General features: G+C 43.8%; 1 pseudogene; it reads left to right on the forward strand.

Moving 5' to 3' along the window:
- The first annotated feature begins 5,956 nt into the window (after nt 1–5,956).
- On the forward strand, nt 5,957–6,453 carry LOC111751746 (large ribosomal subunit protein uL11-like; annotated as a pseudogene).
- The last annotated feature ends 7,835 nt before the right edge of the window (nt 6,454–14,288 follow it).

A 14,288-nucleotide genomic window follows, 5' to 3' on the forward strand; every position in this document is an offset into this window, starting at 1 on the left:
AGGAACTAGACAATGGGTTGGAGAGAGATGCTGATGAAAAGTGAGCTATTTGTATCAGGTGGACACTTGAGACTGTGTTGGTGTCTCCTGTCTGCAGGGGAGATGAGAGGGTAGAAAGGGTTAGAAACTGGCAAAACGGTCACGAAAGGAGAGACTGGAAGGAGGGAGCAGGCTGACTCCTTAGGGGGAGAGTAAGTGGGAGTATGGAGTAAGGTGTATATAAGCTTATATGTGACAGACTGACTTGATTTGTAAACTTTCACTTAAAGCACAATAAAAATTATTAAAAAAAAAAAAGTGCTGAAAAGCAAAGATGTCACCTTGAAGACTAAAGTGTGCCTGACCAAAGCCATGGTATTTTCAATCACATCATGTGCATGTGAAAGCTGAATGATAAATAAGGAAGACAGAAGAATTGATGCCTTTCACTAGCTGTGTTGGCAAAGAATATTGAATATACCATGGACTGCCAAAAGAATGAACAAATCTGTCTTGGAAGAAGCACAACCAGAATGCTTTTTAGAAGCAAGGATGGTGAGACTGCACCTTACATACTTTGAATATGTTTTCAGGAGGGATCAGTCCCTGTGTTACTGGGCAAGGCTTCCCAGCTTGAGACTAAGCCCTGCTTAGGTTCTGTCCTTCTTCTGACCAAGAATGACCAGAAGAGGCTCAGAGTTTCCACACGAACAAAGGTTTATTAGGTACAGAGTAAAAGGCTCTTGAGGGAGGGAAGGAGAGGGGTTTCCACCTAAGCTAGCCTCCAGTCTTTCTCGGGACAAAGGATTCCCTAGGGTGTATAAAAGTTTTTAGGTGGGAAAAAGGCATTATCTTTATTCATTAGACGGGTGGAGATTTCCAGGAAAAGGGGAGGGATTATGAAAATCAAATGTGTGTGCCGTTAGGATTCAAGATGGTCTTCCTCACAGAGGTTGCTGGAACCAAGATGGAGTCTGTCACAAAGGCTGCCGGGGTGTCGAACAAGACTTATTCTGGGATGTTGTACATGCATGATACCTCCGGACCTTGGTTCAAGCTCCAGCGAGGGATCCCTGTCCATGTTTGTCTCATGTGGAAAGTCATTCATAGGCCACATTGATCTTTACTGCACATGCTCTGCAGCTGGTGCGGCCTCGAAAAACAACTCAGAAGGATTATCAGTAATTTATAGTTGGTCAAGCACACAGGGCCTTGAAATGTAGCCCCTTATTCTGTTTAAGCACCTAGTTTGTTAATCACAAGTAGTTTTTGGGTGCCAGCAGCAAAAATTATATGGTGGTCTGCACTTGGTTTAGATTCAGAGACTATTTAATTATAGCTGGTCGAGCACACAGGGCCTCGAAATGTAGCCCTTATTTAATTTAACCAGGCTGATCTCTTCCCTGTCTCACTTGGAGAAGGACATCATGCTTCATAAAGTACAGGGTCAGTGGAAAAGAGGAAGACACTCAATAAGATGGATTGATGCAGTGGCTACAACAACGGGCTCAAGCATAATGATTGTGAGCATGGTGCAGGACCAGGCAGTATTTCATTCTGTGGTACATAGGGGTCGCTATGAGTTGGAACGGACTCAATGGCACCTAACAACAACAACAAGGCTGAACTGCACCTTGGAAGTGAAATTAGACATTCTTAGACTTATCTGCCACCACCCATCTGTCAGTTTGTCCGTACTGTCGTGGCTTGCATGTTACTGCGATGCTGGAAGATATACCACCGGCATTTCAAATATGAGCAGGGTCACCCACGCTGGACAGGTTTCAGCAGAACTTCCAGAGTAAGACAGACTAGAAAGACCTGGTGATCTACTTCTGAGAATTAGCCAGTGAAAATCCTATGGATCACAACAGAATATTGTCTGACGTAGTGCTGGAAGATGAGTACCCCATGTTGGAAGGCACTCAAAATATACAGCGGCACAACAGTGGACTTGAGCATACCAACAATCGTGAAGATGGCACAGGACCAGGAACGTTTCATTCTTTTGTGAGCGGGGTCACCATGAGTTGGAGCTGCATCAACGGCAACTAACAACAGACTTATCTGGGTTCAGAAACAAAGTGAGGACTCATGCAGGACGAAGGAGGTGAGGATCAGAGAAATGGTCCAAAGAACTGAGATTTTCTCATGTGCATGGAAAGTGTTGGAAAGTTGGGCTCCCAGAGGCTGGCGCGACCAAGTAGTTTCCTGCAGAGGAATGAGGAGCATCTGGATACTCAGTATAAAACAGGAGCACTGTGTGCACACACACACATACACACATTCGTATACTCATACATGCACGCATCCTGTGTGGGTATAGAGTTTGGCACTGGGGCAAAAGGGGGACACACATCCCAACTTCACATATGTGCTTATTTGTTCAACTAACATCACCTGAGCACCCATTGTGTACCTGGAATTTTGCCAGACACAGAATGTTACAAAAGGGAGGTACCATGGTTCCAGGCTCCAAAAGAGACAAGATTTACAAGCATGAAAAATTAGCTACTTGGACCTCTAATCACCCCTCAAAGGCCTTACATGAGCGTAGTGATTTTTAACTTTCCAAGCACTTCTACCTTTATCATCTCTCAGTGAAAAGAGGACACCGGCATAGGGGAGTGTGGGAGAAAAGGTGAAGAACGCCCTCAGCGTTACCCCCAGCTCAGACAGTGTCCAATACTTAGCAGGTGCTCAGGGTTGGAGAGGAAGGGCAGGTGTGGCAGTGTAAAAATAGATCAGCAAATTCTTTGATATTCCTCCCATCAAGAGGTGGGGTCTTTGTCACTGTCCCTTGAAGTTGGGTGAGCTTTTTTGACTGGTTTGACCAATAGATTATGGAGAGGTGATGCAGTATGTCTTCCATAGCTGGTCGGAGAAGGCAATGCAGCTTCCACTTTGCTTCTGGAATACTTGAAGACTTCTGCCACCATGTAAACAGCCCGATTGCCCTCAGGCTGTGCTCATGCTGCCATGCTATGAGGAAGTCCAAACTAGTCTGTCCTGAGAGACAAATGAAAAGGCACTGAGAATACATGAAGGTAGAGAGCTGCCTGGCCAGCCCCCAGTTGCCCCAGCTCCTACTGTTTCAGCTCTAGCCATGGTCTACAACCACATAAGAGATCTTCAGTGAGAACCATCCGGCTGAGCCTTTCCGAATCCTTGACCAGCAGAAATCTAAGAAATAATAAAGTGATTTTTCAGAGTGATTTGTCTACTACTCAGTAAGAGACACTTGGAACAGTGTACTTGTATCCCTGAGGTCACACACCAGGGCCGCAATGCCCAATTCACTGCAGACATGTTCTTTTTGTGTGTATGTGTGGTTTTTGGTTTGAGCTATATATCGTTTTAACATTAGTTGTTAACATTTAAAAATCCAGGGAGCTCACATAAAAATGCAGGTTTCTGGCTTGTGAAAGAACCAAAAGGTCTGACAAATGAGGATCCACATTTATAAATGGCAAAGCTAAATGGTGGCTGCCCCCTTTAGACTCCTGCCATATTGTCATTGTCTGCATCTTGCCCATTTCACTCTGATTACTTCTACTTTTCAGTTTGGAAAACATTTCAGACTTTTAGAAAGAATTCCTGCATATTTCACCCCCCAAAAAAACAAAACCCAAAGACAGTACACAATACTGGGGAAGTTAGCACAGCTGGACCAGGGCAAAGTCATAGAAGCTTCACAGACACATCTAAACGTGCTGAGAGACGAAGCTACTGGGCTGAGGGCTGGGACCATGGTCTCAGGGGACATTTAGCTCAGCTGGCGTAATGAGGCAGGCAGCCTCAGAGCCCACCCCTTCTAAGAGACACCTGCTCTGGTTTATCCTACACAGAGCAGAATAGGCCACACGTTCTTCCGAAATTGTCCTTGACAAGATAACCACAAAACAACCACAGCGGGCCTCTACCAGTTTTAGCAGGTTTTCCACACCATCTTAACACTTCAAGTGACCTATTAACTCATTAAATGCGAAATATGTGTAAGCACCCCACCTCTGGGTGGAGACAACACGCTAATGAAAAAAAAAAATCCTACCTCTTCTTCCATCCTGGGAGACCGAATACTTGTCTAGAGAAAATGCAGTCATCCCCAAGCCCTGAGAGCCTTGTGAAGGTCAATCCTGAATATTCATGATGAATGTACATTTCCTTGTCTGGCCTCTATAAAAGCCCGCCTCCGCAAGCAGCCTGCACACAGTCTTGGAGGCAACATCCCCAATTACTCCTTTCCTTGAAAGATGAAATAAAGGCACCTTTCTTCTCTCCCACATTGGCCTCTTGTTTATTGGCTGTAATAAGTCGCGCCAAGCAGAATCTGGGGTTTCTACCCAGCAACAATAAACATAGCCTATAAAGAAAATGTTCTACCTCTGAATATGGTGAGTAGTGCCTGGGGTCTTAAAAGCCTGCAAGTGTCCATCTAAGATATATCTACTGGCCCCATTCCAGCTGGAACAAAGGAGAATGAAAAAGACCAAAAAAGATGAGTACAAAGGACTCATGGACCACCATTACCACAGCCTCTACCAGACTGAGCCCAGAACAATTATATGGTGCTCAGCTACCACCACCAACTGCTCTGGCAGGGATCACTGAGAGAGAAAAATGTAAAACAAAAGTCAAATTCACACACACAAAAAGATCAGGCTGGTCTGACAAAGACTGGAGAAACCCCGAAAGTATAGCCCCTGGACACCTTTTTAACTCAGTACTGAAGTCACTTCTGAGGTTCACCCTTCAGCCAAAGATTAGACAAGGCCTATGGGGCCAACAATAACATACATGAGGGATGTGGTTTATAGATCAATTATGCGCACAAGATTAGTGCAAAATCAAAGACGAGAAGGCAGCAAAGGACAGGAAAACTGGACAAATGGCAACAGGGAATCTAGGTGAGAGTGTTGACACATCACAGGGTTGGCAACCAATGTCACAAAACAATTTATGTATTAACTGTTTCATGAGAAACTAATTTGCTCTGTAAACTTTCACCTAATTTACATGCACACACACACAAGAATTATGCTAATGGGAAAAAAGGAAAGAAAGAAAAGAATGTCACACCATCGAAGCCAACAAGTTTCCAAGAAGGAAACTTGAAGACAGCAAACAAGGAAGAAGAAAAACAAAAAAACAAAATCCGTTGCAGTCGAGTTGGTTTCAACTTCTAGGACAGGGCAGAAATACTCCATGTTGTTTCTAAGAAGCAGATGGTGGATTTGAAGCGCCAGCCTTTTGGTTAGCAGCCTGAGCTCTTAACCACTGTGCCACCAGGGTCCTTACCCAGGTTCCCCAAATGTTAATATTTTATCACATCTGCCTTATCATATTTGCAGACATGATACCCCTTTACCCATAAACACATCATTGTGTATTTCCTACAAAAAGGGCCTTCTCTTACAAAGCCATGGTATGCTTGCCCGAATAGGAAATTAACAATTGTCGTTGTTAAGTGCTATTGAGTCGGCTCTGACTCATGGCTCCCTTACTTATAACAGAATGAACCATCCTGCACCATCTTCATGATTATTGGTATGTTTGAGTCCATTCTTGTAGCTACTATGTTAGTCAGTCTCATTGAGGGTTTCCCTCATTTTCGTTGGCCATCTACTTTACAAAATATGATGCCCTTTTCCAGCAATTTGTCTTTCCTGATGATGTGTCCGAAGTAAGTAAGTCGAAGTCTCACCATCTTATTTCTAAGAAACTTCTGGTTGCATTGCTTTTAAGATTGATTTGTTTACTCTTTTGGCAGCCCATGGTATGTTCAATGTTCTTCACAATCACCATAGTTTGAATGCATGGATTCTTTTCCTATCTTTTATTATTCAACTTTTGCAGACATATAAGGCAATTGAAAAGACCATGGCTTGGATCTCGGCCTTTGGTTTGGAGGAGGCCTAGGTGCAACTTTCTTCTGTCATTCCTCATGTGGGTTCATCCAGCATCAGCTGCCTCTGCCATGCCATCCAAGTTTGACCCCAGCAAGATCAAAGTTGTGTACCTAAAGTGCACCAATGGGGAAATCTGTGCCACATCTGCTCTGGCCCCAAGATCAGCCTCCTGGGTCAGTCTCCAAAAAAGGTTGTTGATGACATTGCCAAGGAAACTAGTGACTGGAAAAGACTAAGGATTATGGTGAAACTAACCATTTGGAACAGACAGGCCCAGACTGAGGTGGTGCCCTCTGCCTCTGCCCTGATCATCAAAGCCTTCAAGGAGCCACCCAGAAACAGAAAGAAGCAGAAAAACATTAAGCAGAGTGGAAATATCACTTTTGATGAGGTTATCAGCATTGCCCATCAGATGCAACATGGATCTTTAGTCAGAGAACTCTCCGGAACTATTAAAGAGAACCTGGGGACTGCCTAGCCTGTGGGCGGCAATATTGATGGCCGCCACCCTCATGACATCATAGACGACATCAACAGTGGTGCGGTGGAATGCCCAGCTAACTAAGAACTACTAAAGAAAATATTTTAATAAGGGGATCATTTAATAAAAACAAAAGACTATGGCTTGGGTCAGACGCACCTTAGACGTCAAACTGACATCTTTGCTTTTTAAAACTTTAAAGAAGTCTTTTTCAGCAGATTTGCCTAGTGTAATATGACGTTTGATTTCTTGACAGTTGCTTCCATGGATGTTGACTGTTGATCCAAGTAGAATGAAATTGACTTCAATTTTTCTCCATTTATTGATACAATACTACCATCAAATTCATGGATCCCACTCAATTTCACGGATGGTTCCAGTAATATCTTTTATACCCGGACAAAGAAACATATAAAAATTTCTTCCCAGTTCCTTAAGGGTCCAGTATCTAATTCAGGATCATATGTTGCATTTATTTGTCACGTCTTATTGGTCTCTGTGATTGTTAAGGTTGTGTGTCAACTTGGCTGGGTCATGATTCTCGTGGTTTGGCAGTTGCATAATGTTGTGATCATTTCCATATCAAGATTTTATATAATGTGATCACCCCATGATGGGATCTGCTGTAAGTACTCAATCAATTAATAGGAAGTTTCCTTGGGCGTGTGTCCTGCATCAGGTATGAGTGGACATCCTGGCAAGTCCTATAGGCTTTGGTTCGCTCTGGATCCTGCAGATGGCTCCTGTTCATCTGACCTCTGGTTCTTGGAACTTCAGCTAACAGCTTACCTGTGGTCTTGCCTGCCAATCTTGGGACTCATCGATCTTTGCAGCCTGTGAGCAACAGCCTTGCTCTCTGGCCGATCTTGGGTTCACCAGCCCCTGCGGCTATGTGAATCAGGAGAAGCCTCCAGCCTGACCGATGGACTTGGGACGTTACAGCCTCTACAACTGCATGAGCCATTTCCTTGGTATAAATCTCTCTCTATATTTATACTCTTTACTGGTTTTGCTTCTCTAAAGAACCCAGCCTAAGACAGTCTCCTTTACTCAGTCTTTCCTGGTCTTTCGTGACATTGACACTTTTGAAGATAACAGGCCAATTACTTTGTAGAATGTTCCCCACTTTCAGGCTGTTTTATGTTTCCCTTCGGGCAGAAATATTGCAGAAGTGGTGTTTTATCTTCTCAGCGCATCATATCAGAAAGCACATGATGTTGCTATGTCCAATTATTGGTGACTTTAATTGTTGTCATTTGATCATGGTGGTGTCTGCCAGTGTTCTCCATTTAAAGTTAATTAATAAATATTTTTTGGAGAAGTGAACTGCTAGGGTGTGCAAAACCCCAGGCAAATATTCACTGAGAGACCCTGTCTGCATGAACATTTTTTTTTTTAATCCAGTTGCCATGGAGTCAATTTCAACACATGAAGACCCCGTGTGTGCCAGAGTAGAGCTGTGCTCCACAGGATTTTCAATGGCTGATTTTTTAGAAGTAGATCACCATGCCTTTCTTCTGAGGTACCTCTGGGTGGACTCAAACCTCAACCCTTTCAGCTAGCAGCCGAGAGCCTTAACTGTTTTCACTATCCAAGGACTCTATAATTTAAGTCACCCCAAATCAGCATTCTGTGACTATTCTGGCAGCCCAATCTTATGTGATCCTACAGTAGAAATGTGTCAGTTATCAGGAGCCATCCACTTACTAGGTCACTCTCCTGGGAACAGGAAGGGGCCCAACTCCAGCATAGCCCCATTGGTACAAATCCTAGAATTAGAATATCTGATCAATCTCATGTGCATGGGAGGGAAAGGAGGTCTGTAAGTGCCCTCAAAGGAAAAAAACAGGGACTGGGGCTCTCACTTGGATGGCACAGCAGACCCCAGCCAAATGCAGGCTTCAGAAGGGAACTTAAAAAATTTCCAAGAAGGCAGTCTGAAGAGCAAAATATCCTGAGGTGCAGGTTGATCAGAGCCCACGTGCCTTGGTCTAAGGGCAGTATAGGTGGGGAAGGTGTTTTGAGACTACTTACATACCTTATTCTTATCAGATTTTTACCCACTAGTTTAAATAATCATTCATGATTCTTGCCTGAACCAATTACTACGATGATTGTCAAATGGTGATTTTCTAATTCTATCATTCCCTCTATGCTTGTTAGTTGGCATCCTACTATAAGAAAGAGCTCGCTCAATGGAGGGAGACTAAAACCATTATTCCTTTGGCAATGTTGCCCTAACTTTTCTTTAGGGAACCACCCTTGCCGCATATGAGTCTGTGTGCATAGGGTAAGATTGGCTCCATGCAATCATCACACTGTATTCCCCTGGAGCCACAATTCAGAGTTATAATCTAAGCCAGGGCCTTGAGGACCAGCCCACAGGCCTTTGCTGGAGATTTCAAGAAAGAAGTGATCTTTATCTGCTGGAGTTGCTGCTGAGGGGGAAAACATCAACCTCAAGCTGCTGGAGACCATTTTTGCCAGCTTAAGTGGAATGCCTGCCTTGAGGTGATACCAGAAGGAAGATGGGTTTAGGCATGGTAAGAAACAGATTTCTGGTGCAGTTATTCAAGTGCCTGGATTCAACTATGCCTAAAACTCAGATCTAACTCTGGACTTTTTTTTTTCCTCCATCCAGGTTGATTGACGTCAGATTATTTCTGTTACGGTCAAGTGAAAGAATTCAGACCAATTCATCTCCATGAGTGGAATTAGGGGACACCCCGCCCCCTGCTTTGGAGTCCCAGAACCTCTGATGCTGCCGTTATTATACACTTACCACACAAAACTGCATCAGCACAAGAAACTGGTACCCCTCTTCCTGGTGTTTTGTAATGTCACCACACTTTAACTTACCTCTTCCCCTACTTCAAAGCAGGATCCTATCATGTTCATTTCTACATCCAGAGTACCATTCATAAGGAGGTATTCAGTGAATATATGTACAATGGTTGAGTGAATGAATGAATGTCTTCTAGGAGGTTCCAAGGAGCACCTGGGTGGCACAGATGGGTAAGCCCTGGACAACTAGCTGAAAGGTTGGCAGTTCAAACCCACACAAAGGTGCCTAGAAAGACAGGCTTGCAATCTGTTTCTGAAATGTCACAGCCATGAAAACCCTATGGGGTGCAGTTCTATTCTGACACATATGGGGCTGCCAGGAGTCAGAATTGACTCGACAGAAACTGATGACAACACCAACAACAGGGGGTAAGGAAACTTTATTAAAGCAAGAAAGAAGAGTTGTTTGTTCAGAGGCCTACCTGGAATGAGGCCGAGATTACACTCTCTGAGCCAACAGAGGATTTTTATTTTTTAATCTCTCTTCATCCAGACCACAGCTGAGCCAACCACACCCATGGAACCCAAACCAGTCTCCCATTACAGAAAAACAAATATGACTCGGTCATTCCTTTGCTTAAAACAACTTTCAGTGACGTGTTTGGAAGAAAGGGGTGGAGGGAAATGAATATTTGAATTCAGGGAACATTCTATGCTATTGTTATTGTTGTTAGGTGTCATTGAGTTGGTTCCGACTCACAGGGATCCTATGTGCAACAGAATGAAACACTGCCTGGTCATGCACCATGCATACAGTTACTGTTATGCTTGAGCCCATTGTTGCAGTCACTATGTCAATCCATCTTACTGAGAGTATTCTACTTTTTCAATGACCCCCTACTTTACCAAGCATGATGTCCTTCTCCAGGGACTCATCTCTCCTGACAATGTAACTGAATTCCATGGGTTCTTGTCCTGTTCTATTAGCTGACTGAAATAAGATGGATGCCAATTGCAAGGGAAACAAACTGGTAATTTATTGTCTGCTCAGACAACGAGCAACGTTGAGCGTAGCAGCCAAAAGACCACACACTCCTGAGGGGATGGGGGAGTTTTTATGCCTTTGAGTCCCCAGGGGGCAGGGATTGGCGCCTGAAACCCTACACCCCGAGGCCTCTCATGCCCAGATTTGGAGATCCAGGTGCTGAGTCATGCTGGGTCACTTTTCATAGGAAGTCTGTGTTGTGGGACCTCTCACTTTGCAAAGGGGTTCGGGTGGGTAGTGCTGTGTCCCAGAGAATATCTTCCCCTCCAGAGATGCTCGGGTCCAGGGTCAGGTAAGGACACAATTCTCCAGATCTGCGCACATGCCAAGATCCTGGCCCAGGCATGCACAAAGATCTGGCGCCAAATACAAACCCTGGCTAGAGATCACAGGTTGCAAGGATGACAAAGGAAGAATGGTGGGGGAAGCTGTGGTGGAGCGGGGTTTCAATAACATGTTCAAAGTATGTGAGACAGTCTCGCCATCCTTGCTTCTAAGGAGAATTCTGGTTGTACTTCCAAGACAGATTTGTTCATTCTTCTGGCAGCCCATGGTATATTCAATATACCTCTCCAACGCCATAATTTAAAGGCATCAATTCTTTTTAGTCTTCTTTATTCATTGTCCAGCTTTAGCATGCATATGAGGCAACTGAAAAGATCATGGCTTGAGTCAGGCACACCTTAGTCCTTGTCTTATTTATCTTGTGCTTCTATAACAGAAATACCACAAGTGGATAGCTTTAACAAGGAGAAGTTTATTTTCTCACAGTAAAGTAGGCTAAAAGTCCAAATTCAGGGTGTCAACTCCAGGAGAAGGCTTTCTTTGTCAACCTTCTCATCAATCTTCCCCTGGACTATGAGCTTCCTTGCACAGGGACCCCAGGTCCAAAGGACACGCTCTGCTCCTGGCACTGCTTTCTTGGTGGTATGAGGTCCCCCTGTCTCTCTGCTCGCTTCTCTCTTTTATATCTCAAGAGATTACCTCAAGACACAGTCCAGTCTTGTAGATTGAGTCCTGCCTCACTAAGACAGCTGCTGCTCATCCTCCCTCATTAACATCATAGAGGCAGAATTTACAACATATAGGAAAATCACAAATGCCAGGAATCATGGCCCAGCCAAACTGATACACACATTTTTGGGGGACATAATTCGATCCATGACATTCCACCCTTTGCCCCCCCCGCAAAATCACATCCTTGCAACGTGCAAAACATATTCAGCCTATCATATCATAGGAAAAGTCTTAACTCCAAGTCTAAAATCCAAAAATTCCTCTTCATCTGTGGAATCCAGAATACAAGTTATCTGCTTCCAAAGGCACAATGGCAGAACAGGCGGAGCTAGACATTTCCATTACAAATGGGAGAAACTGAGAGGAAAAGAAGGGGTAACAGGCACCAAGCAAGTCAGCAGAACACATTACGTTAGCTTTCAAGGCTTTGAAAATAATTCTTTGTTCTCTGAGACGATTTACACGACGGCCCTACCCTCCAGACTCTAGGTATTGGCCACACTCTCCGGATTCTGAGTGGAGGCCCCTCGGCCCTGGGCTCCAACTCTGCCTTCCAGGCCCACTGGGACAGCAACTCCTCTCCCTTGTCCACCTGAGTGGCAATTCCACCCTTATAAACTCCTTTGAAACCTCTGAAGTCATGGCCATTCCTTTTGAGACTGAGGCAGCTTGGCTTCTTGTGTTCCTGGTCTCTTCAGCTTCTGTTTCCTGGTTTCTTGGCCTCTAGGCTCCTCAGGCCTCACACCCACATCTGCCAAGTGTTCCAAAGCTCTGTAGCTCCACCAATAAGTGCCTGGAGGCACCCTATTCTACCAGAAAGCCTCCTGCACACAGGCACTCATCTTTCTTGCTCTGAGGGCTGGCTCTAATGCTGTCTCGTGCTGGTCTCCTGGTTCTGCTGCTGTTGGTTCTCTGCTACTGCTGCTTCTCTGCCACTACAGACTCTCTGCTGCTGCTGGTTCTCTAACCATTCACAGTTTCAAAACTACTTCCACATTTTAGATATCTGTTAGAGCAGCACCCCACTCCAAACTAGATAACTATTCTGTCTTAGTTATCTAGTGCTGCTGTAACAGAAACACTACAAGCAGATGGCTTTAACAGAGAGACATTTATTTCCTCACAGTAAAGTGGCTAGAAGTCCGAATTCAGGGTATCAACTCCAGGGAAAGGCTTTCTCTCTCTGTCAGCCTTCTTATCAATCTTCCCAGATTATGAGCGTCCTTGCTCAGGGACCCTGGGCCCAAAGGATGCTCTGTGCTCCTGGCACTGCTTTCTTGGTGGTAAGAGGTTCCCCCGTTTCTCTGCTCGCTTCTCTCTTTCATATCTCGAGAGATTGCCTCAAGACACAATCCAATCTTGTAGACTGAGTCCTGCGTCACTAATACAACCACTGCTCATCCTCCCTCATTAAATCATAGAGGCAGAATTTACAACACACAGGAAAATCACACAATACCGGGAATCATGGCCCAACCAAACTGATACACATGTTTTTGGGGCAACATAACTCAATCCATGACAGTCCTCAAAGTGATATCTTTGCTTTTCAACACTTTAAAGAGGTCTTTTGCAGCAGATTTGCCCAATGGAATCATCTGATTTCCTGACTGCTAATTCCATGGGTGTTGATTGTGGATCCAAGTAAAATGAAATCCTTGACAACTTCATTCTTTTCTGTGTTTATCTTGATGTTGCTTATTGGCTCAGTTGTGAGGATTTTTGTTTTCCTTATGCTGAAGCGTAATCCGTACTGAAGGCTGTGGTCTTTGATCTTCATCGGTAAGTGCTTTAAGTCCTCTTCATTTTCATCAAGCAAGGTTGTGTCATGTGCATGTCGAAGGTCATTAATGAGTCTTCCTCCAATCCTGATGATGCATTTTTCTTCCTATAGTCCAGTTTCTCAGATTATTTGCTCAGCATACAGATTAAATAGGTATGGTAAAAGGATATAACACTGACGCACACCTTTCCTGACTTTAAACCACACAGTATCCACTTGTCCTTTTCAAACAACTAACTCTTGGACTACATACAGGTTTCTCAATTAAGTGTTCTGGAATTCTCATTCTTTGCAATGTTATCCATAATTTGCATAGTCAATAAAACGCAGGTATACATCTTTCTGACATTTTCTGCTTTCAGGTAGAATCCATTTGACATTGGCAAAGATATCCTTCATTCCACATCCTCTTCTGGATCTGACTTGAACTTCTAGCAGTTCTCTGTGGATGTATGCTACAATCATTTCTGAGTTATTATTACTGCAATTTCACGAGTTAGAGCCACCTGCTGCAAACAGCCAATTCTTGAGATAGGGGTGAGGTGGGTAGCAAAAACTTTATTAGATATACCGGTATACGGAGACAGAGGGGAATGATATCCTCCTAAAGTCGTCTGTCTCTCCAACTACAGGTCAGCTCTGGTTTTTAAGGGAAAAGGGGCCATAAGTTTTAGGGACTTGTGGAATGTGCATTCTCCTTCTTCTATTTGGTTTCAGTGGTCATATCTCACATATGTTGATCTTTTCCTGCCATTATCCCATCTGCTCAGGGGGTGGCTGGCGTAATCCTTTGTCCAATTTGACAGGCTTAGATCAATATCACTTGTTTTCCACAGTCTTAGATGAAACATTGGTTCACACTTAACCATTTGGGGAGCTAACATCAGGATCTTGCTTGGAGGCAGGGATGGGCTAGGGGAGGGAAAGAAGAGAAAGAAGAAAGAAGAAGGGAAAAATTGGCTCAGGTGCTGTTCAAGGTATGGCTGAGCAGCCTGTTTCATTTTCTGCAGCAAAGTTTTACTTTCATGTGATATTAATATGTTAATATGTTATAGAACATTTATTTGTGTATTGATTCATTCATTTGGCAAGCATTTAATTAGCATCAAAAAAAATTTTTTTTTTTTTTTTTATGTGCCAGACAAGGGGAACTAACCAAAAGGTTGACGGTTTGAACCCACCAGCTGCTACTCAGGAGAGAAGACCTGGCAATCTGCTTCCATAAAGATTACAGCCTACCTAAAGCATAATAAAATGTTAAAAAAAAAAAAAATAGGATTACAAGGGAAA

The sequence above is a fragment of the Loxodonta africana genome, chromosome 2, assembly GCF_030014295.1.
Source record: "Loxodonta africana isolate mLoxAfr1 chromosome 2, mLoxAfr1.hap2, whole genome shotgun sequence".
Classification (NCBI taxonomy): Eukaryota; Metazoa; Chordata; class Mammalia; order Proboscidea; family Elephantidae; genus Loxodonta; species Loxodonta africana.